Source organism: Aotus nancymaae, unplaced genomic scaffold (genome assembly GCF_030222135.1).
Source record: "Aotus nancymaae isolate 86718 unplaced genomic scaffold, 86718_ANA_hifiasm-v0.15.2.pri h1tg000051l, whole genome shotgun sequence".
Taxonomy (NCBI): Eukaryota; Metazoa; Chordata; class Mammalia; order Primates; family Aotidae; genus Aotus; species Aotus nancymaae.
In genome coordinates this window covers 2,778,990-2,805,197 of record NW_026988465.1, presented here as the reverse complement: position 1 = coordinate 2,805,197, position 26,208 = coordinate 2,778,990, and the positions used below count along the sequence as shown (strand labels likewise).

The following is a 26,208-nucleotide window of genomic DNA, read 5'->3' as shown; positions in this document are numbered from 1 at the left end:
TGCTTTGCCTTTCTGCCTTGGGCTTTGCTTCTGTCACAGCCACTGTCATACCTAATAAAGGACAGCTTTCTGGAATACCTACGGAATGACAAAAAATATCTGCAAATTGTACACCTGACAAGGAGTTAATATTCAGAATATCTAAAAAGCTCAAACAAGTCAATAGCAAAAAACCACAAATATTACAATTTAAAAACAGGTAAAAAGTCTGAATAGACATACAAATGGCCAACTGATACGTGAAAACTGTTCAGCATCACAAATCATCAGTGGAATGCAAATCAAAACCACAATGAAACATTACCTCGCCCTGGTTAGAATGGCTACTACAAAAAAAATAAATCCTGGCAAGGATGCAGAGGAAGAATGTTTATACACTGTTGGTGGGAATGCAAATTAGTACAGCCACTATGGAAAACAGTCTGCAGCTTCCTCAAAAAACTAAAAATCGGACTATATGATCCAGCAGTCCCAGTACAGAGTATGCACCCAAAAGAAATGAAAGCAGTATGTCAAAGATATATCTGCACTCCCATATTTATTGCAGCACGACTCACAATAGCCAAGATACAGAATCGACCCAAGTATCTATCAACAGATAAGTAAATAAGGAAAACGTAGTATAAATACACAATGGAATACTATTCAGCCAGAGAAAAGAATGAAATTGTCATTTACAGCAACATGGATGAATCTATAAAACATTATAAACAAAGTGAGCCAGGCACAGAAAGACAAAAATCACATGATCTCACTCATGTAGGAGCCAAAGAAAGTGATCTCACAGACGTAAAGAGTAGAATGTGGACAGCAGAGGCTGCAAAAGGGAAGTGTGGTAGGGAGAGATTGGTTAACAGGTACAGGGCCATAGACAGGAAAAACAAGTTCTGGCGTGCTACTATGCAGAAGGGTGATTATAGTTAACAATACTGCATGGTATAATTTCAAAATATCTAGAAGAAAGGATTTTGAATGTTTTCACTACAAAGAACAGATGAATGTATGAGATGACAGAAATGCTAGCTACCCTGATTTGATCATTACACAATATATATGTACAAAGACATCTCACTGTACCCTATACATATGTATGATTATGTGTCAATTAAAATAAAAACAGAAATTAATGAAGGAAGGAAGGAAGGGAGGGAAGGAGGAAGGGAAGACAGAAAGATGGAAAACTCTCAGGGCTAATCAAACAATTATTCATATTTCAAAAGAAACGTAAAATTTACACTTAGAGGAAGCTGAGAGATGAGTTAGATCAGAGGGCATTTACTAGAAGAGGAAACCAAGGCCCAGAGCTTGTCTTCTCTGCAGAGGCCGTGCTGACTGGAAGCAACTGAGGACAAAGCCTCAGGCCTTCCTTTCTCCCTTCCTGCTCACCTAGTGCTCTCTCATGACCAACCACTGCATCTTCCTTCACACAAAGAAAGCACCAGCATGAAACTGACACAGTGGCAAGAAAACACCTGAGCAGAGCAGAGTGGGCATCACGTACTTCAAGTTAGAGTTTAAGAATTCAGAAATCAATGCTCATTTTCCGGTTGGGAAGCTTTTTTTTTTTTTAATTGTACTTTAGGTTCTGGGGTACATGTGCAGATCATGCAGGGTTGTTGCATAGGTACATAAATGTCAAGGTGGTTTGCTGTCTCCACCCCCACTTCATCTATAACTGGTATTTCTCCCCATGTTATCCCTCCACACCTTCCCCAGCCCCCACTGTCCTCCCCTAATCCCCCCCACAGCTGACCCCAGTGTGTGACGCTCCCCTCCCTGTGCCAAGTATTCTCATTGTTCAACACACACCTATGAGTGAGAACATGCAGTGTTTGACTTTCTGAGACTTCTAGGCAACTGCACAACCCTGGTAGTCAAGGTGAGTTGGACAGGACGCCCCGGCCAGTGAGCACTGCTGATCCAGGCCTGCTCTTCCACACTGCCATGTCCTGCCACCATCCCAGTACTCCTCAAGAGTCTTTTAATGAGAATTGATCATAGTTTCTGGTGACAAGGCATTTGAAAAATAAGGTCTGTGCTTCATATAACAAAATGCTTCAGAAACAAAAGGTCCATTCTCTTCATAACTGGCTGTGAAAGATTATAGGCCTATTTTCTGATTTTGACATTTATTTGAAATTCAAATTCTACTGTATAACCTAATAGGAGTTGTGGAGATAATTAATACAAATGGAAAATCTCAGGGTAAAGTGGGAGAACGGAGGAAAGGGAACATTCTGAAAGTTCAAGTCATTTTCCTGTGCCACTTCATAGCATTTAATAGTGTGCTATTCTCAAACACAAAATTCAAACACTAACCTGAAATTACTCTGCTCTCTAAATCTCTTACCATTCATCTCTATTCTAATCTGAATAGAGAGCACATGGACTTCGTTTCACACACACATGCCTGAGAAGCTGTGGGTAAACTGCTATGTAAAGGAGACCTAGAACTGATCTTTTGCTGTTATCAAGATGCTGCTCTTAATATGATGTACCTAGGGGTGAAGTGACACTCCTGACAAACGTACTCTGCTTAAATACCAGTTCTACAATCTGTGCAGTCCTAGGTCTTTCTGAGATTTTTCAAAATCAAAATAGCAGCTTGCCTTTAAGGTTTTGTACCTCTGTAGCAGATCAAAGAGGAACATCTCTAAAAGCTGGTTGCCTTCCTACTAACACCTCCAGCAAAACATCTGGTGGAAGAACAGACACATAATAAAATAATCATAATGGCGTTTTATTATTATTATTATTATTATATTTCTTTAGTCACCAACCAGGCACTTCACATACATTGTCTCATCTACTAACCATCATAATTTAAGATCAATATTACATTATAGAAAGAGAACACATTGATCAGGCGTGCTGGCTCATGCCTGTAATCCCAGCACCTTGGGAGGCCAAGGTGGGCAAATCAGTGAGATCAAGTGTTCAAGACCAGCCTGGCCAACATGGTAAAATCCCATCTCTACTAAAAATACCAAAAAAAAACCTTAGTTGGGTGTCATGGTGTGCACCTGTAGTCCCAGCTACTTGGGAGGCTGAGGCAGGGGAACTGCTTGAACTTGGGAGGTGGAAGTTGCAGTGAGCTGAGATCACACCACTGCATTCTGGTCTGGGCAACAGAACAAGACTCCATCTCAGAAAAAAAAAAAAAAAAGAAAGAGAGAGAGAGAAAAAAAAAACAAGGCACTGTGGTTACATAGCAAAGAAGCGGGACTGGCAAGCATCGGAAATCCAGATCTAACTCCAGTGCCCATACTTTTTCCACTGAATTTGGTTGATGGATAAATGTCAGTATCTAAGCCAACCATGCTCACTCTCACTTCACTGCCTCTGGTTAGTGGAGCAGATTTTTATCAGTCAGTTCAATGTGTCCTTTCATACAGACAAAGGCTTTAAGGAGATGATTCCATAATACACTGCTTCCTCCCTAAACCACTGAAAGTGAGCATAGGTTCAGTTGCCTGCACTTGGCCTTTGAGCCCAGCAGATTAGGGAGGTACCGTATACTCAAGAGGACATGGATTATCCAAGACATAACGAGAAGTATGTATGTACGTCAGGGCCTTCCTTCAGGTCAGTGTGATCTGTTACAAATCCCTGTCATTTCTTCTCTGGGCCTGTGTGCTACCATCTCCAGGAACCCATTCCTGTGCAGCAATGGTATTAGCAAGCAGATACTCCCACAGGGAACAAGGTCCTTGCCTCCGCCAGCCTCTCTACAGGAAACAGTTGCAGTGGCCTTCCTGAATCACAGTTTCTGACTTAGATAAACTAGACCTGGAGGCCACTTTTTCTGAGGTCACCACATCAAATGCAGTGACTTCTGTGTCATTTGGTAAACGAAAATCTAAGCATCCACTGAGGTGAACAAATACCCAGAAACAAGCCTCTGAAGAGAAGCATGGAAAGGCACAGCTGCCACGCAGCTCACAGCAAAGATAGAGGACACCTCAGAAGCAAGCAGTGCCCATTCTTAGCCATTGCCATGTACAAGGACCACTTATGCCAATGGTTAGAATTTGAGCTAATTTAAGTTATTTTTACTCTTTTAAAGGGACTAGGGAGGGAAGTAAAATTTTTTAATTCTCAAGTGGTAAAACTGACACCACAGACTTGAGCAGAGAGGCATGAATATCAGCACACTAGACAGCTACCAAGGCAAAGGCCCTCTCCCTCCCACAGGAGAATCCCCAGACAGGATCCATGTCATACCAGCTCATCCTCCACTTTCATTCATGACACATTCCTGGAAAAGATGATTAAAAATTTAATGTACAGAAGTTCAACACTGGGTTTACATGTTCCACAGAACTAAAAATGTGTAAAATTTCTAGTTATAAAATGTATATTTTTATGTCCAATGGTTATGGAATGCACATGCCTAAAACAACATCAAAAATACTGAAATGTACAGTTTTGTCAGCAGTAGTACCATCTCTAATCGGTAAAATAAATTATTACTACCATTATTAACTGTAAGGAGCTATCAATGGCCATTTTGTACAGGGTAGGGCAGAAATGAGTGACGTAGATTTTAATGAGGTCTTTTTTCTTGTGAGGCACTAGCTACCTTCTGTTGATGATGAGTCTTTAGTAAGCTGTATACCTAGCGAATGGACCCATGAATTCGTTCCCTGTATTTGAGTTCCCAGAATATTCTGATAATAATCTTCATTTCATATTTTAGTGATCTTTTCTCAATTCTCTCTCACTTCCCCCCATCACTTGGACATTATAGTCTTGGAATTTGGGCTGTATTTCAATTTTACCCCTTTGTGCACTGAGTGGATCAGGTTATATTCTGTAACTGTCTAGTTGACCATGAGTCACTTGTCTAGTTGACCATGACTGTGTCCATCATTGTCTCAGTTGTCTGGCTGTTAGTATCAGCACTTACATTTTACCATTTCTGTTCATTTTTAGAAACTGATATAAATAAACGCACCACAGTATTCAAATAATTGTGCAAATAAACACTGCTTGGCAAAGTGAAACTGTTGATTATTGTGCTTGACTGTAATGAAGTAGTAGAATGTTTGTTCATCAGCTGATGCATGGGAGTACCAATTAGGCCTAGGAAAGGTGGTTTTAGGATATCTAATTTTTAATATTTGAAAGTGCTGTTGCATGAAAGTCACACTGTCAGGCTGTGGAAAACCCATCAATAGCTAGTATTACAAACTTCAAGTTGAATCTTCTAGGTCTCAGTTTCCTCTTCTATAAGATGACCAAATTAGTCTTTATTTTCTTTAAGATGCTTTCCAATGTGATAACGTGATTCTACTTGAGCTTTTCAGATCCTCACAAAGAAACTGAGTTTTCTTACTTGCAATGTAATTTGACCTGGTTTATTTTATTACCTATCTCATTTTTCTCAGCTAAGGTAAGAACTAGAAATTATTTTTTTTACCTTCCTCTTAACTTGAATAATTAAAATCAGCTTACAGCAGAATATAAAGTTATGATAAAAAAAAAAATTAGCCAGACACAGTGGCTCATACCTATAATCCTAGCACTTTAAGAGGCCAAGGCAGGTGGATCACCTGAGGTCAGGAGTTCAAGACCAGCCTGGCCAACATGGTAAAACCCCATCTCTACTAAAAATACAAAAATCAGCAGAGTGTGGTGGTGGGCACTTTTAATCCCAGCTACTCGGGAGGCTGAGGCAGGAGAATCGCTTGAACCTAAGAGGTGGAGGTTGTCATGAGCCGAGATCACGCCACTGCACTCCAGCCTGGGCAAAACAGCAAGACTCTGTCATTCATAAATAAATAAAGTTATGATAAAAAAATAAAAACAAAGAGTCCCAAGTAGGGAAACATAAATAAGAGTAGAAGAGTAGAAAATCAGGGTCCGGTGCGGTGGCTCATGCCTGTAATCCCAGCACTTTGGGAGGCTGAGGCGGGCAGATCACAAGATCAAGAGATGGAGACCATCCTGGCCTGTTAACATGTTGAAACCCCGTCTCTACTGAAAAATACAAAAATTAGCTGGGCGTGGCAGTGCGTACCTGTAGTCCCAGTTTCTTGGGAGGCTGAGGCAGGAGAATTGCTTGAACCAGGAGGCAGAGGTTGCAGTGAGCCAAGATCGCGCCACTGCACTCCAGCCTGGCGCCTGGCAACAGAACAAGACACTGTCTCAAAAAAAAGAAGAAAATCAGAACCACATGAAAGTATCACAAATATGTAGACGATTAGGGGCCTATTGATGTTTTGCACTGTAGGCAGGTCAAGACCAGCTGGGACACTGATGAGGGAGAGAGGGAGCTGTCAAACCCACCCACTGTCTCCCAGGAAAAGCTTCTCACGGATTCCTCAAAACAACTGCTCTCATAGGAAAAAAAAATCTCTCCCCATGACCACATAGCAGGCAAATGAAAGTGAAACAATGCGTGCATAGAAAACTGAGTCAATAAAAATATTTCCTCATCCATTTTGTGTTTTCTGTTCTCTGTCAAACCCCCAGGCAGATGGCTCCTCCTCCCTGCAACAGCCAACTCATTTACAACTACAGCAGCACCCAGGCAGGAGGGCAGAAGATGGCTTAGCCTTGATGGGAAACAACAGGGAGCTTCCAGGGTTTCTATTGAAAGAACAGGGGAGCTTAATGTAGCCATTTCCTGAGACCTACTTCCATCTTTGCATTTATTCTGTATCATCAATAGCACTGTTGATGCTCTAATCATTCCTAATACTAGGAAAATGTAGGCCAAAAATGTTTTTTAAAAAACCCAGACAACGCTGATTCATTTTTAAGAAAAACCATTTCAAATTTTATGGGCTCATGTATTTACATGAAAACCATGAAGATCAGAGAAAAAAAGTGATCTTTCTTGTAAAAGCATTCTGAGACCTTAGGAATAAAAACACAGTAGGATTAACCTTTCACCAAGAGTTAGAATTTTCTATCTTACCTAATAAATAATCAATATACTTGAGCTATTTCTAGGGTATAAACACTCATCCTTCTGAACACATGCTGACATTCCAGGTCATGTAACAAAGCCTGCTTCCTGGACATGTGGGGGATTTGACAGAAGCAAGGCCATGAGGAAAACATCTCACAGGTAACTAGTTGCTACCTTATCACAAAGTATGGCCCATCATTGCATAGCAAATGCATAGCAAAGCAGACTCAACGTCAATTCTGGGTCACTGTGATAAACACATATGAAAGGCACCTAATAAGAACTCAGTATTTGGTTGATATTAATATTGTTTTTATCATTAAAGAAAAATCAAATGGAGGTCACAGTGTGGGCATAACCCTAGGCCAACCACCCATAGCCACATAAGAGAAACTTAAGCTATCCCGACTTCTCCTAAATGCTGGCCATAAACAAAACTTAAGCTCTCTGTCCTTACAACCACGATGAAATTGAACAAATCATCTGCAAGCAAATAAGGTTTTACAGCTCTACTTGTCCTAAAAGGAATGTAAGATTACAATAACAGCAACAGAGATTAATGTACTTCTTCATTTATGCTTTATAAGTTGCTGTGAGCCGAGTTTCTTACCACTATCTGTTTGAAGACATCTGGTTTGGCCAGGTGCCATGGTTCATGCCTATAATCCCACCACTGTGGGAGGCTGAGGTGGGTGGATTGCTTAAGTTCAGGAGTTTGAGACCAGCTTGGACGAGAAAGCAACACGCCATCTCTATAAAAAATATAAAAATATAAAAATTAGCCAGACATGGTGGCATGTACCTGTGGTCCCAGCTACTGTCAGCTGAGGTGGGAGGATCACTTGAGCCCGGGAGGTCAAGGCTGCAGTGAACCGTGTTTCCACCACTGCACTCCAGCCTGGCTGATAAGGCGAGACCCTGCCTCAAAAAAAAAAGAAGAAAGAAAAAAAAGAAGTCTCCTGGTTTGTGAATTAATCTTTGGTATGCACAATAAACAAAAAATGTGCTAATTTGCCCTGATTTCCTTTTCGACATTATCATTATTAAACATGATTTTAAAATATAGTTATCTTTGAGCCAATTAGGAATATTTGCTAGGTAAAACTGATTGTTACTGAGATAAAACTTTCCCAGTTACATAACAGCTTCCAAAACATTACACATTGGCACTAGGGTGCAATATTTTTCGTAAGAGGATATAAAATACTGACAGAGCAGTATAGCCATGCCACTGGACACAAAGTCCTGGCTTTGGCCACAGTTGTATTTTTATCATCTTGCATTTTTTCTGATCAGTATATTTTTAGAGCAATTTTTTAAAATGTTTGAAATGAAAAAGCCATATAAAAATATAAACTGCTTCAACTCATTTTTACCAATAGCAACATATGACACTAATAAAAATGAAAAGCATACAATACTGTACATATCTTGAGTCACTAATACAACATTTTTGAAAATAACAGTATATTGAGGGAAGGCTAGTAAATCTGGGGACTGTATAAGAAAATCTCAAGAAAACTGCATGTTCCAAGACACTGAGCACCAAAGTACAACATCCCTGCACTCACTTATTCTACAAACAAGGGTGATACTAAGCACTGAGGATTCATGGAGAAAGTGATGTAGCCATGAAAACACTGTGCCAATCTATAAACATGTCTCAAATACACAGAATGCAAGCTACAGAGTACTAAATATCATAGAGAATGCCATAAAGTGCCCTGCAAATCCAAAAACTCATACTTGAGATAATCAGAGAGTTCTTTCAAAGAGGCCAACTTTTGTGCAGGTGGCCTGGGTGGGTGGGGAAAAGGGAGGGCATTTTAGAGCAGGGGAAAGAGCGTGAGGAAACTCACTGCCATTGGGCGACCTGGACAAGGCCATGTTCCATATGGATTATGCTCAGGACTGCAGGACATCTGAAAGGCTATGCAAAAGATTGCTGAGGAGAAAAAAAGACAACACATCTGCATCCAAGAAAATGTCCAGAAAGGGAGACGAAAACATACCAGAGAGCACACAGATGTTTTTCAGCTTTAGTAAAAACAAAAGTGCAGTACACAATTCAGGAAGTTAAAAACAGCACATCATGAGAGCAATTTAGTTAACAGGAAAGTCACAGGAATAATTTTTTAAAAAGATAACTCTGCCTGAATCTAGTGAAAAAACCCAAACTATTTTATTCTATATACTCTATAGGTCTATTAAAACAATCATCCATAAAAGTTGGGTTTTGAATCAGTGAACTCATTATGTTTGAATTCTAAGTTTCTCTTTCTCAACATCACCAAGTTTCCATCCAGAAACAGAAAAAGGATAAAAATGGACAATTATCGATTTTTAAATCTGCTTTAAGTTCTCAAAGCTACTATTTTGATTAAGTTTTCCCTAAAATTCTCATTGTTCTACCAAAAATATGAAAAGATATCATTGATTGTTACCACCTAAACTTGATGCTTTCCCAGCACCCTTTCTTCACAGTAATCTGTGGTCTCTGGATGAGTTACAGAATCATTCCTAACAGTGAATAGGCACTTTACAGCCAATCATTTCTAAAATGTATAGGACTTTAGCCAACGTGAAAATATTAGACAGGCAGTAATGGAATGTGACTACTAGAAGGAAGAAACCAAGATACATTTTTGGCCACAACACAATGTTATATCCAGAACGCTCAAGTGAATCAACTCATGAACTATTAGAAAAAATAATAGCCTGGTGTAGGGAATTAACTTACAATTTTGAAAAATCAACAGCTTAAATCCCAGCTATTACCAACAATAAATAAAGCTATAATGAAAAACATCCTTTACAATAACAAATACATAAAAGGGCCTGTGTGAAACAAGTCAGAAAACTTTATAAGAAACCATGAAAGAAAATCAGAATTTAAAAAGGGGATATTTGTTGTATGTGAAGATGGAGTAGTATAAAACGCCAGCTCCACCCAAATTATTTTAATGGAATTCACAGTGAAAAGGTCTGCAGAAGAAAGAGGAAAATAAGGAGAAAGACTTGTGAAAATGATTCCTAAGTTTGTTTAAAGATTAAACAATTGACAGGAGCCAGGAATTTTTTTAAAAAAGAATAACAAGAGCAACAATAATGAAAACTAACACAAGAGTTGACACAGCAAACAAACTCTGATAGATTAATTCTGTCTCCATATATACATTATATTTACACACACATACACACATATAATCTCATAAACCTATATAGAAGAAATAAATTACATACAAAATGGTGTTGAAAAACTATTTGGATTTTTTAAAAAGTGACATTTACTTCCTGACATGTGCCAAAATAGAAAGTACAGAGTTCTACTACTTGTTTAAAAAGAAAAACAAACAAAAAATATGGGTAATTCTTTAAACAGATTTTTGTGTTAACAATAACTATTTTACAAAGGAAATTCAAAAAAAAGTACAGAGTTCTACCACTTGTTTAAAAAGAAAAACAAACAAAAAATACTGGTAATTCTTTAACTCATTTTGTGTTAGAAATAACTATTTTACAAAAGAAATTCAAAAGAAGTAAACAAAATCAAATGAAAGACACATAAATTTGACCACATGAAAATTTAAAACTTCTGATATTTATAAACATCAAAAATTTGAAAGGATAAAAAAAAATTGGGGGAAACATCTGCAGTGAATGAGGAAGCACATGCATATTTTCTTTCAAAAACAAATCTAGAAAAACACAAAGAATGAAGAAGACCTACTATTTGATAGCACAAGAGGGTCACTATAGTCAGTACCAACTATACATTTTAAAATAAAGAGTATAATTGGATTGTTCATAACTCAAGGGTAAATATTTGAGGGGATGGATACCCCATTCCCCATGATGTGCTTATTTCACATTGCGTGCCCGTATCAAAACATCTCATGTACCCATAAATATAAATACCTACTATGTACCCACAATAATTTTTAAAATTAAAAAAATTTAAAAATAAAAAAATGAAAAGTAAATTTTAAAAATTCTGGACTTTTGATAATGTTATTTGACCACAGGTTTATGAGATCCACATATTTAAAGACTAGTCTTCGTTTTAGAAACACTTTGAAAAGACTCACAGCTTCTAGTTACATGGGTATAAAATAAAGTCACTGAAACTTTTAAAATCCATCAGACTGCCATGTCTCTGTTCTTCCAGAAAAAAAGGCTGTCTTATTTTATAACCCTGAAGTGATATATTTAGAACTAAGGTTGTTTTTTTCCTCCTCTCTGAGTGTTTTTACCCAAAACCAATCTTACCTTTCGGTTTGTTTATTTGTCAGATACTAAAAGTATCTGACAAATAAAAATAAAACACAATAGGAAAAAAGCCACCTGAGAATTAATGGTTCAACTACACTTATACCTCTGCAAATTTTCCTATCAAGTCTTAAGAGAGCTCTGTACTCAAGAAACAGGTCCACTGCTCCTCTGAGTCTGCACTAGAAAGACAGTGGGCTACTTGCCCTCCCTACTTGGGAGGCACCTCAGGCAGACTCAGCACAGTCTTAACAATAAAATCTATTCCTCTCTCTTCTCCTCTATACAAAGCAAAATATCTATCTCAGAAGTATAAAAAGAATGGAATTAAAGGCACAGGTACCACTATCTACTACACATATTGTGCTGCTGACAATATAACTAAATTAAAATGAGGCCTATATTTACATATCAAATGTTAACAACTTTTCACTTTCCACTTGGTTAAATGTTTTATACCTTTTGATTACCGTTCACACAATTTCTCCAAAACCTTAAATCTCCAGTAATAGTGAAAAGCTCATTTATGACACTCTTATACACTGAATCACCCAATAAAACTTGATGTCATCAAACAGCAGTGATAAAGTATTACAGAAAACTGACTTACATTACAACTAATTGCTAATTGCTCAATAACATGTTAATATTCACCTAAGAATATTTGTTCCAAAAAAAAAGAGCTTGAAACAGTTTCTATCTGAATGGTAAGTCTGTATAATTAATCAAATCAATTCTACATTTCAATATTGGTAAAAATATATATACAACATCAATATGTAAGTGCAAGATACAAAGATGAAAAAAAGTCCATCAATCTAGTAAGCTTTCAACACTGAAGAAGAAACATCGACATAAAGCGCCTGTATAGTTAACTCTGGGTCCCTGCCTGGCACTTATTCATTTCTTATTCTCATTTCCCCTCTTTGTTTCTCTTTCAGGCCTGGGCTGTTAAACAGATCACAAAGGATCAGATGGAAGCAGAACTGAAATGGATATGGGCTTTGCAAATACATGAGTCACTTAAAGCAATGAAAATCCTGAAGTGTGGACACTGATTTGGAAGTAGGAATTCAGACACCGCCTTCCTAAAGTACAGTCATAAGCGCGTCAGAGAACTAATGCTCTCACAGGTCAAATGTCAACAGATGGTGACATGCCTTAGAAGCCAAATTCAGTTTCATCAACTTAAAAGAAATCATCAACCATCATAGAAACCATCAAAAAGCAAAATCATATCCCAACCTTAATTTATAGATAGAAAGCTTTGCTTCTCAAAATAGGGCTTGCCTACACATGGAGCTGGGAAGCAGTTGTTCCACACTGCCCCAAGATAAATATGGCTCATATGCCAAGACTACACATTTTGACAGAATATTTTTATTCCTGCAGAGATAATATTTTTGGATTGTTTTCCTGATATTAAGTGATTTGTAATTATTTTATGTTAAAGACAAATGCGGAAATATTACAGAGGAGAATAAAATCATAAATTTTAAACTAAAGCCCCAAAACTATCAAATATTTCACACTTTTCATCATCTTGTATGTATAAGTATACATCCCCATCTTCCACCAGACTTGATTTTCAAACAAATGTTAGCAAGCTGCTCTGCACCTGTTCTTGTCTGGTAAGAATTAACAACGGTGACTTTCCACAGCAGTATAGTAGTGCATAGCAATCTATGTCATTCTTTTCAATGGTGCCAAGTATTCCATATATGAAAGCCCATGTTAACTTAGCCATTTCCTTACTGATGAACATTTGTGTCCAATATTTTGCTAAAATTGGTAACTCTATAAAGGACATACTTGTATCTTTTCATACACATGCAAGTATTTTTAGAATAAATTCCTGAAAGCTGAATTGCTAGTCAAATGGTTTGTGTGTTTTACATTTTAACAGATAGGGCCAAAGAGATCTTCTAAGAAGGAGTGCACCAGTTAGGACTCCCATCAACAATGTACAAGTGCCAAACTCCCTGCGTCCTTTGTACCACCACTGTGATTAAACGATTTTACCACTAAACTGCCAAGTAGTTTTACTACAACAGTTACTGTACACTAAGTGCTAATGTGAGAGGACTTTAAAAAATAAGTCCTACTTTGCAAAATACCGTTGTTTACATCGTCATCCCTGACCGCAAATATTTTAAAATGTATGAAGCCAGAGGGCCACCGTATTCACGGGGAAACATAAATACATTTCAAAAAGAGCATATTACTAACAAGAGGACAGGCATCAAGTCCCTTGGAGGTTTAGGAGGTAGAACAGCAATGTAGAGGATGCCAGGGAAGACATTCCTGGAAGAGGTGAGGTTCCAAGTGGATATTTAATGATGAGTCACACTAAAAGAGCCTGAAACAAACAGGGATGATGCAGCAGATGGTAGATGATGACATACAAAGTCCACAACAGCAGAGCTCCAGTCAATAAAGAATTACATGGTAAGGTATAGGTCTAACACCTGGCTAGGGACTGCACAAAATACATACAGCCTAGTCAAAGAAGAGAATCGAAACAGTGGCTAGAGTAGAGTTTTAAAAGTATAGTTGCCAAAAAGAACATCTGGAAACTCAACTATACTCAGCCACCAGCAATTCAGAAAGACATCTGCCTCTGCTCAAGGTGAATACATCCTCATTGCCCAGCAAGGTAGGACATTCCTCAGACATGTCTAGAAACTATAAAATATCTACTTAATATGATACCATTGCTCAAAATAAGTCAGAAAATAACCACAGCTTTCCCACTTCATGTTTTATAATCTTTCTGGTCATTACAGTTCAGTCATTTCAAACTGGAGGAAGCAGCACACTCCAGCAAAAGAAAGGGTTTTGAAAGAAATAGTCCTGGGCTCAAATTCTGACAGCATCTTAACAAGCAAATTCATTCAACCTCTTAAAAAATCACAATGTCCTCATCTACAAAATGGTCATCAAGCCTATGAAGATGAAATGGGATAGGTATGAAGCTAGAGACACAAGTCTCCTTCTGCTCCCTTCCCATCTATTTCAAGTAAGACTAAAATATACAGTATCACTTAATTACTGACTGCTCCCCAAATCTTTTAGTTTTCTAGTTTCACTGCCATAACTCCATTAAAACAGTAAAAAAAGTACTTGGTGATGAAAACGTCAAGACAATTCAGAAAGCAGAACGGTACACTTTAGAAGTTACCGATGCCAAAAAAAAAGTGTTATGTTAATCCATTCAAAGATCATATAAGAAAATCAATATTAGTATAACATTCTTGATTTGGTCTATAAACCTAAGAGCTGGTAAACTAAGCATAATTCCTTTTGGTCAATAAAAACAAATGTTCGGTATTCACTCTTCTATACTCAATACTGGAGCCATTACCTTTTTAATGCAGTTCATCCCTTGATTCTAATCATCCCTCCACGAAAGCATTTGCCCTACGTGTCGTGCACATATCATCACTAACCCCCTGGGCACAATATGTGCAATATTCAGACAAGTGGTGTTGAAACCACATAACACTGCCCTTGTTTTATTTGTTTCCTTTGACTCTGTGACATCTTACATCCAACGTAAATAGGTGTATACCTTCAAGGGTATTAAAAGTAAGGTTCTCTGAGTTAACATGTTTTAAATAAAGAAACTGATGTTAATCTGAGTAACTCAGCTACTTTAGGTATAACCTCAATCATCAAAATCAGCCAAAAACTGCTAGAGCAGCATCTTCCAAACTTCACATAAAATAAATCTGCTAGTTTCCTAACATTCCCTGCTTTCCATTAGCCTTTCTATGGCTCTGCTCGTTTCTTTTTTATAACCATATATTTCTTTCTATTGATTCTTAGCACTTCATATATTGGCAGGAAACTATTGCCAGCCTAATGTCATGCATTTATGCAGTGCTTTCAATTAAGTCATTTTGGAACCTCCTTAGCATTCTGCTGAAGATGATGTGCTATGCCCCTGCAAAGTGGGTGGCTTCACTCTTCCTTATATTTCCAGCACACAACCCTGCTTGCTATATACTGGGTGCTCAGTGACTATCACTGGAGCAAGATGAGAGCCTGTCTCTAAAGTCACAAGGTCCTGGGTCTGAATCTCAGCACTGATACTCGCCAAATTTAACCTGAGGCCTGGGCAAATCATGTGACCTCTCAGGGATTTAGTTTCCTGTCTGAAACTAAAGGAGATCAGGAATATCTGTTTCACTGAGTTTCTGTGAAAACTCAATGAAATAATGTATTTACAGTGAGTACCAGAGCAGCTGTGCCGTGGCATATTAGGGCTCAAGAAACTAGAGCCAATTCACTAAACCATGCACATACCCTCACTCAAGTTCTCTTTGAGATCAAAAAGGACCTCAGCAATGTCAGGAAATAGGTTCACAGTAGGATTCAAAAGGTAAAGCCCTCTTTAAAACCAATGACTATAGAGGTATGAGCCCAGGCCCCAAGAAGCAGCTGATGCTCTCCAAAATTCACTTGGATAATGCTAAATTATTTCCCACACATTGTTTTTAGTCCAATTCTGTCAATGTTGACCTCGCTCTGCCTTTTAGACTCAACCCCACTCTGATCCAGTAACAATACCAGCTGAGGTGAAACTGGCTGGCTAATCCCCAGCTGTCCCTTACACCTGTCCAACTTCATATCTAACCTTTGCTATTTCACTACTGGCCCTAATACCACCAGGGGAACTAGAAACGAATGTGAACAAGACACCAGGTAAGTTAACTTACGTGGTCGGAGAGGAGAAAATCTCCACCACCAGAACACTATTATTGAAGCCCTTCCCTGTGGCCAGGGAATTCTAAGGGGTATAATTTGGCAGGCTGGACATAGGCACACAGGGACATGTGAATGCTCCCAGAGATGTGATCCACGGCTCAGTTTAGTCTCTTGCCATGAATATCTAAATACATAGCACTTTAAAACTACAACTCATCAGTCAGGCAAAAACTCTTCGAATGAGGCAACATTAAAATGAAGAAGGCCATGATTAAGACAGCCAAGCAAAATAAAAGAGAAAATTAAATCTCTTAAAGCCCATCTGAGTAAAATCTGAAAACATCGTAGAAATAAGGCTCAAAAAAATACGTAGAATAAAACCATTGATCATTTTTTTTTCTGAGACAGAATTTCACTCTGTCACCCAGGTTGGAGTGCAGTGGCGTGATCTCGGCTCACTGTGCCATCAACCTCCCAGGCTCAAGCGATTCGCCAGTTTCAGCCCCCTACATAGCTGGGACTACAGACTGCACCACCACACCTGGCTAATTTTTGGTACTCTTTGGAAACAGGGTTTTACCATGTTGCCCAGGCTGCTATAAACTCCTGAGTTCAAGCAATCCTCCTGCCTCGGCCTTCCAAACTACTAGGATTATAGGCGTGACCCACATAGCCCAGCCAAGAATTACTGAATTAATGTCTACTATAGTAACATTTACTCCCATAGAATTTACAAACTACACACTCAAATATATGCATATTCTGACTTCTCAAATTTAACTACCCCATTAGAGAAGAGTAAATGAATATACCTCTGGGGAAACATGCGTAATCCAAAGGTATCTGTCAATGAACATAAAATGTCATTGATACCACCCGTTTGTGAATCATTTGCTACTACATAATATTCCTGTATTTGTTTTCATTTCCTCCAAAGCTTTGAGTAAGATTACAACTCCATGAAGATGTGCTAGTTATCCTCCTGGCCTATATCATACTGTATAGGAGGCAAGACTCCACACATTACCCTCAATGTTCCTGGGGTACCCATGGAGCCAGCAAAAGAAACGTAGGTTCCTCTTGGGATACATAACACAGAGCCGAAGGGAGCCACCAGCGCAGAAGCAGCATAAGCTACATCTCCTTTCTCGTGGGACCTAAAACCTACTTCGGGATGTAAAATTGAAAAAGCAAAAATCTACATGGCAAAGTAGGTCTCAGAGCTGTTCGAAGAAATAGAAATCACAAAAGAAGAAAGTGAGGATAGATAAGATTTAGAAGACAACACTATACTCTGATGTAATAATATCTACATATATATTTGGTCACTGTCCCAGATTCTCATCAAGGGGCTCCTAAAATCTTTATAGTATCTTGATTGATAGGAATAGGAGCAGCCTGTGTTCTAAAATTTGGTGTTTGTCCCCAGTTCCTGACTGAGAACTAAATCCCATGAAATGTCTAGGAAGCTAAGAGTATGTTTTATTCACATAAGGCCACTCTTGGTGGCCCATGATACAGCTTCAGGATGGACACTGGTCTCAAGAAATAGCAAAGCAAGAACTGAAAGGGAAAGGGGCTGGAGATTAACACAATGACCAAGAGCCAATGATGTAATCTATCATGTCTATATAATTAAACCTCGACCAAAACCCCTGACCCACAGAGTTGAGAAAGCTTCCCGGCTGGTGAAAACATCAAAGTGCTGGGAGAGTGGTGTGCCATGGAATGGCATGGAGGCATCATACCCAGACCTCGTCACCCTGTGGGTCTCCTCCTGGGTTGGTAGCCACAGTTTTTTGTATAGAAACAAGTTGTCACAAGTTTAATTAAAAGGTGGTACACTGTAAACCTAAGGGCAATGCATTCGTCTGTTCTCACAGTGCTAATAAAGACATAACCAAGACTGGGTAATTTATAAAGAAAAAGAGGTTTAATGAACTCACAATTTCACACGGCTGGCGAGGCCTCACAATCATGGCGGAAGGCAAAAGAGAAGCAAAGGTGTATCTTACATGGCAGCAGGCAAGAGAGTGTGTGCAGGGGAGCTTTCCTTTTATAAAACCATCAGATTTCATCCTTTATAATTAACTGTTAGTAGTAGGTACAGTGCTTTCCTGAGTTCTGGAAAATCTTCTAGCAAACGATCAAGGAAACCCCCAATTTATAGCTGGTCGGTCAAAACTGCAGGTGATAACACGGGACTTGCAACTGGAGACTCTACTCCGCGTAATCTTGTGAGACAGTTTTTAACCTGTGGTGTCTGGCCTAACCCCAGACAGTGTCAGAACTGAACTGTAGGACACTCAGTTGGTGTCCAGAGACTTGGATGATTGGTTGGCATAAAAAAATTTTAAAAACTCATACATTTGTTGTCACAAGTTTAATTAAAAACAAAAACAAAACTACAGGTTGGAAGCACATCAACCATGCCAGGGCAACAAGCAGACAGTTGAAAAATACTAGGGAATTTATTCCAGATCTCAATCATCACTTATGACTTTAAAGCATCACTCTGACACTGGAAGAAACTGAATAAGGCATATGGCTTGTTTTACAAATTGATATGCTACACTAACTTTAAAATATTTTATCATATGGTTTACCTCACATTACAAAAGGATTGCCTCCAATCAACTTGTTTATAAGTTGGTTGGTAGCCACAGTTTTTTGTATAGAAACAACATTAAGCAGAGACTTTAGAAATCGATCAGGCTACAGTATCACTGAAACACAGCACTCTAATCACAGAACCTAACCACCACACAGGAGAGGACCATTTTGGAAAGTTATAGAGACAAGACACTCCCTCAAACTGCTCAACCACACTAATCCCACTTCACCTCTGGCAAAAATTTATAGTCATGTCGGGAGAAGGAGTGCGAAAAATGAGCTCTTTGGCACAAAACTGGGTAAATTGCAATAAGAAATATCTCCATTATTAACAATCAGGTTAAAAGCAGAAAGTTCCAGGACATGGAGCTGCAGAGAAAAAAGTCTACATGTTAGGTTTTTTTCTTTTATTTTTAAGGATGTCTAACTCAATTTCCCATAAAATCTTAAAAGTCAATGGGGATAAGGTAGGAGGCACCAAGATACCATGAATACACTGCCATCAGTTATAGTTCAAACTATACAGTAAAACTAATGAAAAGATATAGCCTTAGTGGATGTCAGAGACATGATGGACCAGAGGGATCAGCTTAGGAAATGGAGGCAGAGATTGGCCCCTGTCATATGGGAGCTCATGGGCACAGAGCTCAGCCAGAACCTGGGTCCCCTGAATCTCAAGCTGTTCATCTTTCATAACATGACACTGCTAAAGAACAGTCCGTTTCAAGGTCTCATTGTTAAAAACAAAAGACAAAACCCCCATCTTTATATCATTCATGCTTAAAACTCATGGGAGAGCATAACTGTAAAATTATGAAGAATAAAAAATTATTCCCTAGACCAACATTCTCAACCAACATGGGCAACAGTGCTTTGGGGTGAAGGGTAAACAAGGAGGGAGACTGAGCATTCTCTTGCTAAAGTTATTTTCCTAACTCTTTAAAAATAAACCAAAGCTAACATGTAGACTCTAAATGAATAAGTGACTAAATAGAAACAAAAACAAAACGAATACATTTAGTTATCAAAAATCTATGAAGATCAGTATCTTAAGGTGAATGCAAAGAATGACATGAATTACAAGTAGTCTTTTACTGTTTGACAACCGATCTTCCTATTCTCTGCACAACCTCTAAAGGGGTAAAATTTCCGCAAGGGGTATTGAAAGTCATCTGTACACAGAAGTAGTCAGCATGTCATTTCAGTAATGTGCAAGACAATATCAATGTCCAGTAGAATCCATCAAGTGGAAGTCAACACAGGATCAGTGGCAGAGCAGGCTGAGCTGTTCTCAAGTGAGGCAGGTGAAGACTACATACTCCAGGATAAAGGGTAAGAAAGGTGAAAAGGAGAGAAAGATAAACTCAGCTGCAGTGATACACTGTAAACCTAAGGGCAATGCATTTGTCTGTTCTCACAGTGCTAATAAAGACATACGCAAGACTGGGTAATCTATAAAGAAAAAGAGGTTTAATGAACTCACAGTTTCACATGGCTGGCGAGGTCTCACAATCATGGCGGAGGGCAAAGGAGAAGCAAAGGCGTATCTTACATGGTTGCAGGCAAGAGAGTGTGTGCAGGGGAGCTTTCCTTTTATAAAACCATCAGATTTCATGAGACATACTCACTATCACAAGAACAGCATCGAAAAACCTGCCTTCATTATTCAATTACCTCCCACCAGGTCCCTCCCATAACACATGGGGATTATGCAAGCAACAATCCAAGATGAGATTTGGGTGGAAACACAGCCAAATCGTATCAGGCAAGTTTCACATAATCTACAAAATCTATAGTACAGCCTTTCCTAGATGTTTCAACTCTTCTTAAACCAATTTGACAAACAATGTAGATTTTGTATCAAATAACAGAATTAAAGTAGAATAACAACTGTTAGCATTAGCACAGGCCTATAAAATGAAAGTTAATGAATGTTAATTGTTTTTCCTTTTTTATTGGAAGGCTAATTCAGCCAAAAGTCATGAAGGTACAATTTCCCTAGAATTTGTTAATTGAGATATCACTCCAGCATAAGGAATCACGGCTAAGGAGCAGCTATTGCCAGCTGCATTTGTGAGTAGCCTAAGCTGATTTACCATTACCATGATTATGGTTTTACAAATCTACTCAGTAATTCACATATGTAATGCCCTTAATGCTGGGTTGGGCTACAACACTGGTTAGCTGCACTAATTAGCTGAATAGAAGAGTATTTGAAGTTATTAGAGGATTATATGTAAATTAATGCTAAGTGTATGTAAATAGTTTTCTAATTCCAAATATTGCCTCTAGAAAAAAAATCCACAGCACAACTGCCCTATGCTCCTCACACTCCCACTCTGACCATCTGATGACACTGGCACATGGAGATGCCATTCATGATAATAGAGCAAACCCTGCTGCTGTGAGGGCACTCGGGTGACCCAAATGGCTACCTGGTTCCAGTAGTATTCCTGGGTGGAGGGAGAAGGCTGCTGTTCTGGAACTCTTTGCTCCTGAAACTCTTTGCTTCTGGAACTCCTGGAGGCTTTAAGGAAGGTGACACAGGAGGGAGGAAAGGAGGAGCCCAGCTGTTTCTCTGAGCCCCAGGCCACTCAGTCTCTAGTCCTGGCTGGTGCCAGTCAGGGCAAGAGACCAGACCTGCCCTGGCTAAGGACCTGCAGGTGAATCTCAGAGCAGATGCGCTGAGCTCTGGGGACAGCAGCCACACGGGCCAGGCTCTGTCTACAGAGCTGACACAACTACCCTGTGCTGGACGTTAATGATTTGCTTCAGGGAAAGGCAAAGTGGATGCTCCTCACCAAGTGTCAGGGCCCCTGCTCTAGAATCTATGACTGTTCTACCCGGAACAGCAGAAATGTCCTTTCAGTCACCAGTTGGTTACCCTGAGCTTGCTCTGGGGCTACGCATAAGCTCTGAACCCAGTGAGTTGCACATCAGCAGAACGGGAGGTTGAGCAGGCCCTCCACTGATGGCTTGGGAAATAAATAACGCTGCACTCAGCCATCCTGGGCCAGTCTCCTTCGGGGTTTGTCGGCTTATTAGGATGAGTTAAGAAGTAAGAAATTCTCATGTCAGAAAATAAAGGTGCATATTCCAAACTGTCATCACACATTGCCAAACACTGTTATAAACATTGTCCCTATAAATGCCCCCATCAGTAACACATGAGAAGGCACTTTTCCCAGTTACTTCCTGACATGGTGTATTGTGAGTTTTTTCCATTTCTGCCAAACTGATGCTTAAAAATGTATGCTTTCATATTTATTTATAATATTAGTGATTCTTAAAATTTTTTTATTCAACTTTGGTACTTACTTTTTGTTAACAGCCTATCCTTGATATTTTACTACTACTGTATTGTTTTCTTAACAATTTATCCATCATATGTATTGCAAATATTTGGTAATTTCTCCTTCATGCTTCTTTATGGAACTTAATAATAGAGAAAAACAATCATTTAAAATTTTCATCAAAAAGGATAAATTGAGGCACGTTCATAAACAAGTAAACCATTTTTTTCATGGCTGGCTTGATAATGTATGCAAGTAGTTCTACCTGACACCTGTTTAGGAGCCTGTTGCTTGAGCTGTAGGAAGATTACTGGGCCCCGCAATAAATTACCAGAAGTGCTTGTGGCTCCTGCTTTTCAGCAACTGAGTGATCCTTTGTGCTTGAAGTCTGGAGGCTGCACACAGCTGAAACCAGCCCGTGCACAAACAGGCAGCCAAGGCAGCCAAGCAGTGGGGACCATGCCAGTCCCTGCCGCCACTGGATGGCAGGAGGGGGCAGTACTCAGCATGCCTGCTAGGTGCACTTAGCACCAGGGAGCAAAATTAGTGATGCATCACTCTGGCAATTTCCTTACATGCACTATTCAAGCTAGGAATAGATTTGCTTCAGATGCTCCGGCTTACAGGATGTCAGCAGTTCCTCTCCCCTTTGACTCAGGAAAGAAAGTCGATTTGAGACGCACCCACCAGAGCTCCCAGCTTACAAGGGGGTGAGGAATCCAGAAGGAGCTGCTCTGCCGTGCATCTGTGCAATAGCCAAGCAATGATCAGCCATTCTTTTCTAACTAAAAAGATTAAACAAAACGAAAAAAGAACGTTTTTAACACTGAAAGCCATTTTTGATAAATGGCGAAATTTTTCAAAATCTGCCACCGTGAGGTATATAGGAAGTTCAAGGAACCAGATGTTTGCCAGAGCTTGCTAACAAACTCCTTCCTGCAGCAGGGACGTCACGTCTTTCAACATAATGCTCTCAGGAGGCAGAGATAAGACAGAAGAGGGATGGGATCTGCTCTTGGTGGGGCCACGTGACCCTCCCTGCACACGTTGGCCTTGGTGCACTTTTCCTAAAAAGGGATTGAGACTCGGGGGCTGCCAGCCAAGCCCAGAAAGACTCAAGTCCCTTGTTCATTTCATCAAGTTGTGGAAGTAAACAGCTGGGCTTCCTCAAACACTGTCTATACAGAGTTTATCATATATTTATGCTTGGAGTATGTGTACTGTTCATACATTGATAAATGGAAATTTATCTCACGAAAGGGCTCAACTGTTTCTTCACTGACATGTTCCAAAAACTTTCAAGAAGCAGAGCAAGAACTGAGAAAAGAAAGAGATGATGGTTGAAAGGTGGGAGGATCCACATTTTCCCAGATTAGTAAGATGAAATTGTAACCAACACCTTGGTTAAAAATAATAATAGTAATAGCCCTACAACAATACCATAATCCCTAAAAAGGCCAGTGACTGACAGGTAAGGAAAGACAAAGGCGAAACAGGTTATAAATTAATTTATAAAGCAAAACAAACAAAAAATCCCAGAAGTAAATTCCTAATCAGTTTCAAGCGGGTGAAATGCATATGCATGATCCTCTCTCTTCTAAATAATCTTACAGCCACATATAATAGGGTTTGCCACTACTGTAAGAGTTAAAACTAAGAGGAAAGAAACAACTGCAGCATGACAATTAAAGTTAAAGACAGTTAAAGGTTTTACTTTAAATCAAACATGAGAGGGGCTTCTGGACAATTCTGGTCAGGAGTACTTTCTCTTACATACTAAGAGTATGCATTGGTTTTAGAGTGAGGGGGCTTATCACAAACTTGGAATGTTTCTGTGTGAGGGAGAAGTTTTATGGCAAGGTTGGAATGCCTCTGGGAGGAGGGGAGGTTATCTTGGGGCTGACATCTTTCCGGCAGGAGGAGGTTATCTTGGGGCTGACATCTTTCCGGCAGGAGGAGGTTATCTTGGGGCTGACATCTTTCCGGCAGGAGGAGGTTATCTTGGGGCTGACATCTTTCCAGCAGGAGGAGGTTATCTTGGGGCTGACATCTTCCTGGCAGGAGGGAGTTATCTTGAGGCTGGCATCTTCTTGGCTGGAAGGGGGTTACCTTCGGGCTAGAATGTCTCTGGTTGGGGAGAAGTTTGGAATGTTTCTAGTCAAAGACGCTATTTGTGGTTTATGGTCATAGTGACCTTAGCCATTAGGCTGATGCCCTTCGGATTCAGGTAGTTTTTGATTGAGGTGAATTTTAAAATGACAGTGCTTGTCCAAGATGGCAATACTCCTGCTCTGTCAACTACAGAGTCAGGATAAGCTCCAGAAAGTCCTTGAGGAAGCCAGCTTCCCTCCTGCTCTTCCCTCAGGCCCAGCAGGGATAAATCCTTCCCCCACCAGGTCATTCTATTCTGTCCTTTCAATTGGTGGCAAAAATCTTGGTAAGATTCTGGATAGCAGCTCCTTTACACCCTAATTGTCATATTTTAACAGAAACTCATAATTAAAAGTCAAGACTTAAAAGCCTAGGTCTCTAATTGTATAATCTGAGGTACAAGGAAAGCAGTAGGAGGTTTTTTCAGCATCTCTCGAATCATAACACAGAAACAACCCAGGCTTCCTAAGGCCAACCCTCGGTGTCTCTGTTGTGCAAAGAATGGTAAGTCCAAGATGTCAAAAAGACCAGTTTATGCACTATTATCCTCAGTGCAACAAAGTTCTCTCACTTTAAATGACCCAGTGGGTCTTTAAAATAAATAAGTTATGGAGCATAAACAAAGACAAATTTTTTGAGAGGGAAAATTGCACAGATCAAAGAAAAACTTAGAATCTTTGCATCTTACAAAAATAAATTATATGCCCTATAATATCCAATATCTGTATCTATGAGTATATGATGAGTACTTCCGAAACAATTATTTTTAATTTTCCCCCTCAAAATATATAGATGATTAATAAAAAACAACTAAAACCTGGAAACACAGATTTAATTTTTATTAAATTGATAAAAGTAATAATGCACTAGTTGCTTCCAAAAGAAAGCTTTCAAATAAAACATCGTTTTTGGTAAGGACTGAAGATGGAGCTATCACTATGAAATGACGAAACTCATCAGAACAACCCACATACTGATCAATAACAAAGAGGGTAATCAGATGTCCAGGAATACTCACTTATCAAACTCTCATCGTCACTGGAAGCATTTCTAAAACTTTCTCTCTGAACACAAGTTTTTGTCTTTCAAAACAGCAGACAAAAGCAAAACCAAAATAAACAGCATACAGAGGAAGGTGAATCCTGCTTAGACAGGCAATGGAAGGGAATTAGTGCCCAAAGAGCACATCTCTGCAAGCCCCACTGCCCCTCTGTGTGAGGGCTTTCACCAGAACAACAAGGGTCCCACTCAAGAAGATGAGCCCTCCAGAACCCTCACCTTACTTCTTACCCTATCATAGCCATAAGGAAACAAATCAAAGAAAGAAAAAGAATGCATGCTAAAGTTTTAGTTCCTCGCTTAAAGTAGGCAATGCATGTAATTGTAAATTCAGTCAAAGGAAACAATCTACCTACATTCTGGTTTAAAAAAACTACTCCTTAACAAGAACATACTCTATGCTTCCTCTTCATGTCACCAGAGAGAAACACTGTTCACTGTGGTTCATAACAACACAGGTTCTGGACAACTCAGTAAAGTAGGTGAAGCATGTTTTCTGCCTTTGTTGGTTTCCAATATCCCGGAACTTATCTCCTCTGCTCTTTCTGGGTGAAAACGGCACTGTTTTCACCACCTACAGGGCCCCATGCTCACTCTTAAAATGCACATTCTGCTGTTTTTCTCAGTGCCAGGCTTCTGAAGGTCTCCCTGCCATCTACCTTCCTTAGCCAGCTAACTTCCACCATCTACCCGCTCAGTCATCACTTCCTGTAGGAACTTTTTTATACATAGGCAAACATCAATTTGTTTTTATAAAAGAGGGATTATACTCTATACTTTTATAACCAAACTTTTTAACTATCCAGTGTTATTAAAATCATCTTACAATTCTTGGAAATAATTTCAGTGGCTACCTAACATTAAACCAAAACAAAATGTCAGTTTATCATTTCCCTATTGGACATTTACATTGCTTCCCATATAAATTTATATTTATATGACTATCTGATGAAACCTTGCCTGCCTCATCAGATTGTAAACACATGTGTTTGGTTTTGGTCACCATTATTGCTCATTCTCTAGCAATACCTAAAATATAACAGGTACCAATAGCATGTGGTGAATAAATGAACCTGTCCTTCAATTCTGGTCTCAAACCAGCCTCATCTACAAAAGGTTTTAGCACCAAGAGCTAGTTGAAAATAATGTAAGACATAATTTATGTCTCACCACACCACACATTTTGAATAGCTC

General features: G+C 39.2%; 1 protein-coding gene across 6 annotated transcripts in view; it reads right to left on the bottom strand.

Moving 5' to 3' along the window:
- FARS2 (phenylalanyl-tRNA synthetase 2, mitochondrial) overlaps positions 1-26,208 on the bottom strand; it is a 512,246-nt gene that overhangs the window by 414,420 nt on the left and 71,618 nt on the right. Inside the window, exon 1 of one of the 6 annotated variants that reach the window (XM_064362956.1) lies at positions 7,530-7,559. The exons of the other annotated variants lie outside the window; for them this stretch is intronic. The gene's annotated coding sequence lies outside the window, so the exon portion shown is untranslated. Of the gene's footprint in view, positions 1-7,529; positions 7,560-26,208 lie in introns of those variants that run through there. 6 annotated transcript variants of the gene reach the window in all.